The following is a 6,540-nucleotide window of genomic DNA, read 5'->3' on the forward strand; positions in this document are numbered from 1 at the left end:
GTTAAGTGCCTTGTCCAAGATCACATAGCAGACATGTGGCGGAGATGGGACTAGAACCCATATCCTCTGACTCCAGGCCAGTAGTACTCTATTATTCTTATTGTACTTATGTTTGTCTTTGTATTTATCTTTGTCTTTTATGTCCTTGTCTTTTATGTTGTTGCTGTGCTTTTGTTATTGTTTCTTCTTTCCTATCATGTCTGTCCCCAGCCCTCTCTCCCCAATTTTTTCTTAGATTGTGGGCCCCTTAAGGGGTCAGGGAGTCTGTCCAATTCTCATGTGTGCATGTGTTTTTCCCCCCAGTGTTTACTTCAGTACTTTAGGCACAGTAAGTGCTTAATAAATACCATTACTATTACTAAGCTTGTGATTTCCATTTTCGCAGACGGATTAAGAGTGGTGAGGAGTATCTGAAGCCACATAAACTCTAATTCCTGAAGCCAATGTCATGAGTAAAGATGAAATGGCTTTCCAAGACCCATGATTTTGCCGTGGTACAGGGCAGGGTTTGTAATTTATTTCCTCAAGGGCTGAAAGCTTCAACTGCTGGGGTGCTGTTGCAGGGCAGAATATCTCAAATGGGTACAAGAGTGCATTGCACTTCTTTTATTAACTGTAGCCATTTGTAGGAATAGCTGACTTATGAGGGAATAGTGTGCAGGTCAAAATCAATCATGCTTGCTGTAAGCTCCATATAGGCACCAGTGAAATCCAGTCACTGGAATAGGATTCCTTCTCATGCTGCTCTTCAGTATAATTTATAATTTAAGTACTAACTCATGTACAAATCCCCTTATTCCTTCTTCCTTCTAGCCCACTAGATCGTAAACTCCCAGAGATCAGAGACCAGGCCTACTAACTACTGTACTTTCCAAACACTTAGTAGAAAGCTCTTCAGCACACAGAAGGCTCTCAAAAATACTAATCAATCGATTGATCATATTTATTGAGAGCTTACCGTGTGCAGAACACTGTACTAAGCACTTGGTACAATATAACAGACATATTCCCCACACACAGTGAGCTTACACACATTAATATAAATGAATAAATTTCAGATATGCACATGAGTGCTCTGGGCCTGGGGGTGGGGGGGGGATGAATAAAGGGAGCAAGTCAGGGCAATGCAGAAGGGAGTGAAAGAAAAGGAAAAGAGGGCTTAATCAGAGAAGGCCTCTTGGAAGAGATGTGCCTTCAATAAGGCTTTGAAGTGGGGGAGAGTAACTGTTTGTCAGATATGAAATGTAGGGGGGTGTTTCAGAGCAGAGGCAGGATGTGGGCAAGAGGTCAGTGGAGAGACAGACAGAGATCAAGGCACGGTAAGAAGGTTAGCATTAGAGGAGCCAAGTGTGCGGGCTGGGCTGTGGTAGGAAAGTAGCAAGGTGAGGTAGGAGGGGGCAAGTTGATGGAGTGCTTTAAAGCGGGTGGTAAGCTGTTTCTGTTTGATGTGGAGGTGGACAGGCAAACACGGGAGCAGCGTGGCTTAGTGAAAAGAGTACAAGCTTGGGACACAGGTCATGGCTTCTAATTCCTGCTCTGCCACTTGTCAGCTGGGTGACCCTGGGCAAGTCACTTCACTTCTCTGGGCCTCAGTTCCCTCATCTGTAAAATGGGGATTAAGACTGTGAGCCCCATGTGGAACAACCTGATTAGTTTGTATCCACCCCAGCACTTGCAACAGTGCTTGGCACATAGTAAGCGCTTAACAAATACCATCATTATTATTATTGAGTGGGGAATCATGGACTGAACGTTTTTGAAGATAGATTGATTGACTGATTGAATCTAGTAGTAGTAGTGAATGGATATTGGGTAAGGAGGCTGGGAGAATTTAAGGCTGGGGAATAAAGATTAGTTTTTTAAGATATTTGTTAAGTGCTTACTATGTGCCAAGCACTGTACTAAGCACTAGGGTAGATGCAAGATAATCAGTCCCACATGGAGCTCACAGTCTAAGGAGGGAATACAGGTATTAAATCCCTGTTTTACAGATGAAGAAACTGAAGTACAGACAAGTGACTTGCTCAAGGTCACACGGCAGATAAGTGGCAGAGCTGAGATTACAGCCCAGGTCCTCTGGCTCCCAGGCCTGTACTCTTTCCACTAGGCCATGCTACTTCCTGGAAATTATTAGTTCTTAATAATTTGAGGGAAATGTGATTTGGGAAATGTGATCCAATCTGCTTCCTCTTTCCCCAACTTCCATTCCACAACCCTCAGTCCCCTAGAGGCCACAATTGTCACCTACATTTCACTTTTTGTTTTTTCACAGAAACAGAAATTTCTCATACAGTAACTAAATGTGAATGGGTTTTGTATATGCTGTAGCCTAGTAAACTGGAAAAAAGTCATCTTTGGGGGCTTGCTGTAGTAAGGACAGAGAGGGACCCCACCAAACCGGGAAACTAAAGATTCACAAGTGCCCAGAAGTTTAGATTTTAGAAATAAATGTTACTTTTCAAAAACTCGCTTAAAAAACGAGTGCAGGGCAGTATTTTTTCTGCCAGATAAACTGCTGTTAGAAAATCTTTTAGTTTCATTTCTCTCACCTTAGACACGATGATGGAATCTCCAGTCAAGAGTGACGGTCAACTGTCGGTCTTGAGAACTGTAAAGGAATTGATTGTGTTGACTGTGGTTTGCCCAAAGCCACCAGCCTACCGTCATCCTTGTCAGTCAGCCAAGTTCCCACTGAGGCATAGAAATCATCGAGCGAGTAGACGGATGGGGTGCAGCACACTGTGAAGTGCATGCAAACCTTTCAGGAGAATCCTTTCAGATGATAATAATAGTGGTATATTTTAAGCACTTACTATGTACCGGGCACTGTACTAAGCATTGGGGTGGATATGAGCAAATTGGGTTGGACACAGTCCCTGTCCCATGTGGGGCTCACAGTCTCAATCCCCATTTTACAGACAAGGTAACTGAGGTGCAGAGAAGAGAAGTGACTTGCCCAAGGCCACCCAGCAGACAAGTGGCAGAGCAGGGATTAGACCAGCGTTACTCAGTGGAAAGAGCCTGGGCTTGGGAGTCAGAGGTCATGGGTTTGAATCCCGGCTCTGCCACTTGTCAGCTGGGTGCCTATGGACAAGTCACTTCACTTCTCTGGGCCTCAGTTCCCTCATCTGTAAAATGGGGATTAACTGTGACCCTCACGTGGGACAATCTGATTATCTACCCCGGCGCTTAAAACAGTGCGCTGCACATAGTAAGCGCTTAACAAATACCAACATTATTATGACCTTCTGACTTGCAGGCTCGTGCTCTGCTACGCCATGCCGCTTCCCTTGACATGAGTTTAGAGAAGCTTTTTGTGGGCAGGGGACGTATCTACCAACTCTGTTGTACTGTACTCTCCGGAGGGCCTAGTACAGTGCTCTGCACAGAGTAAGTGCTAAAGGAATACCACTGATGATAAGAATGTGATCAGATATCCTGCTTTCAGGAGGGAGTAAGGGAGTGCAGTACTGCAGGTCTGAGAGATCCAGCCCTGCCCACCTGGGAAAGGGCCGCCTAAGCCCTCCTTCCCAACTCTCAGCTGCAGGAAGTTAGGAGCCGGGCCTGATTTGTTCATTCATTCAATCAATCGTATTTACTGAGCACTTACTGTCTGCAGAGCACTGTACTAAGCGCTTGGGAAAGTACAATACAACAACAGTGACATTCCTTGCCCACAACGAGCTCAGTCTAGAGTGGGGGAGACAGACATCAATACAAATAAATAAAATTACAGATATGTACATTAAGTGCTTTGGGACTGGGAAGTGGGGGAAGAGCAAAGGGATAAATAAAATTACAGATAAGTACATAAGTGCTTTGGAGCTAGGAGGGGGGAATAGCAAAGGGAGCAAGTCAGGGAGATGCAGAGGGCAGTGGGAGATGAGGAAAAGTGGGGCTTAGTCTCAGAAGGCCTCTTGGAGGAGATGTGCCTTCATTCATTCATTCAATCGTATTTATTGAGCACTTACCGTGTGCAGAGCACAGTACGAAGTGCTTGGAAAGTACAATAAGGCTTTGAAGGAGGGAGAACAATTGTCTTTCAGATTTGAGGAGGGAGTGTGTTCCAGGCCAGAACAGGGGTCGGCGGTGAGGCAGGAGAGATGGGGGCACAGTGAGAAGGTGAGCACTAGAGGAGCGGAGTGTGTGGGTTGGGTTGTAGAAGGAGAGAAGCGAGGTGAGGTAGGAGAGGGCTAGGTGATGGAGACCTTTAAAGCCAATGGTGAGGAGTTTTTGTTCTTTAATATGTGTGTTCCTAAATGCCTATTACCCTGAGGACACAGCAAAGCTTTGGAGGATGTGTGAAGGGGGCAGTGAGGGAGGTGAATGAGAAGCAAAGTACTCTAGTGGACAGAGCACGGGCCTGGGAGTCAGAGGACCTGAGTTCATTCATTCATTCATTCATTCAATCATATTTATTCAGTCATATTTATTCAATCATATTTATTCAAATTCAATCATATTTATTATTCCTCCTCTCTCGCCCCGCTCCGGTCTATTCTTCACTCCGCTGCCCGGCTCATCTTCCTGCAGAAACGATCTGGGCATGTCACTCCCCTTCTTAAACAACTCCAGTGGTTGCCTATCGACCTCCGCTCCAAACAAAAACTCCTCACTCTAGGCTTCAAGGCTCTCCATCACCTTGCCCCTTCCTACCTCTCCTCCCTTCTCTCTTTCTACCGCCCACCCCGCACGCTCCGCTCCTCCGCCGCCCACCTCCTCGCCGTCCCTCGGTCTCGCCTATCCCGCCGTCGACTCCTGGGTCACGTCCTCCCGCCGTCCTGGAACGCCCTCCCTCCTCACCTCCGCCAAACTGATTCTCTTTCCCTCTTCAAAACCTTACTTAAAAATCACCTCCTCCAAGAGGCGTTCCCAGACTGAGCTCCTCTTCCCCCTCTACTCCCTCTGCCATCCCCCCTTTACCTCTCCGCAGCTAAAGCCTCATTTTCCCCTTTTCCCTCTGCTCCTCCACCTCTCCCTTCCCATCCCCACAGCACTGTACTTGTCCGCTCAACTGTATATATTTTCGTTACCCTATTTATTTTGTTAATGAATTGTACATCACCTTGATTCTATTTAGTTGCCATTGTTTTTACGAGATGTTCTTCCCCTTGACGCTGTTTAGTGCCATTGTTCTTGTCTGTCCGTCTCCCCCAATTAGACTGTAAGCCCGTCAAACGGCAGGGACTGTCTCTATCTGTTGCCGACTTGTTCATCCCAAGCGCTTAGTACAGTGCTCTGCACATAGTAAGCGCTCAATAAATACTATTGAATGAATGAATGAATGAATTCAGTGCTTACTGTGTGCGAAGCACTGTATTAAGCACTTGGAATGTACAATTCGGCAACAGATAGAGACGATCCCTGCCCAACAATGGGCTCACAGGCTAGAAGGGGGAAACAGACAACAAAACAATACCTCTACAGGCACCACTGGCCCGTCTGTAGGGTTCTACTCCCGGCTCGGCCACACGTCTGCTGCGTGACCCTGGGCAAGCACTTATCTTTTCTCTGCATTCTCTCATGCTTAACATGGGGATTAAGACTGTGAGCCTCACGTGGGCCCATGGACTGTGTCCAACCTGAGGATTCTGTATCTGTGCCAGCGATTAGGACAGTGCCTGGCACCTAGCCAGCGCTTAGCAAATACCACTTAAAAAAAAAAAGGTGGGGGGGAGGCCGTAGGTTTGACGGTTTGTTTGAGGTTGTCTACTGTGTGACCTTGGGCGAGTTACTTTACTTCTCTCTGCCTCAATTCCTTCATCTGCAAAATGGGGATTGAGACTGTGAGCCCCACGGGGACCACCTGATGACCCTGTATCTCCCCCAATGCTTAGAACAATGCTCTACACATAGTAAGCGCTTAACAAATACCACCATCATTATTATTATTTTCCCACCCCTGCCACTTGTCAGCTGTGTGACTTTGGACAAGTCACTTCACTTCTCTGGGCCTCAGTTCCTTCATCTGTCAAATGGGAAGGAAGATGGAGAGCCCCACGGGGGACCACCTGATGACCCTGAATCTCCCCCAGCACTTAGAACAGTGCTCTGCACATAGGAAGCGCTGAACAAATACCAACATTATTATTATTATTATTATCCCGCCCCTGCCACTTGTCAGCTGTGTGACTTTGGACAAGTCACTTTACTTCTCTGAGCCTCACTTCCTTCATCTGTCAAATGGGGTTGATGACGGTAAGCCCCACGGCGGACCACCTGATGACCCTGTATATCCCCCAGGGCTGAGAACAGTGCTCTGCACATAGTGAGTACTTAACAAATACCAGCATTAATATCATTATTATTCTCTGGGCCTCAGTTCCCTCATCTGTCAAATGGAGATGAAGCCTGTGAGCCCCACGGGGGACCAACTGATGACCCTGTATCTCCCCCAGTGCTTAGAACAGTGCTCTGCACATAGGAAGTGCTGAACAAATACCAACATTATTATCTCCCCCAGCACTTAGAACAGTGCTCTGCACCTAGAAAGCGCTGAACAAACAACATTATTATTAAAATGGGGATGAAGACCGTGAG

The sequence above is a fragment of the Ornithorhynchus anatinus genome, chromosome 1 (genome assembly GCF_004115215.2).
Source record: "Ornithorhynchus anatinus isolate Pmale09 chromosome 1, mOrnAna1.pri.v4, whole genome shotgun sequence".
Lineage (NCBI taxonomy): Eukaryota > Metazoa > Chordata > Mammalia > Monotremata > Ornithorhynchidae > Ornithorhynchus > Ornithorhynchus anatinus.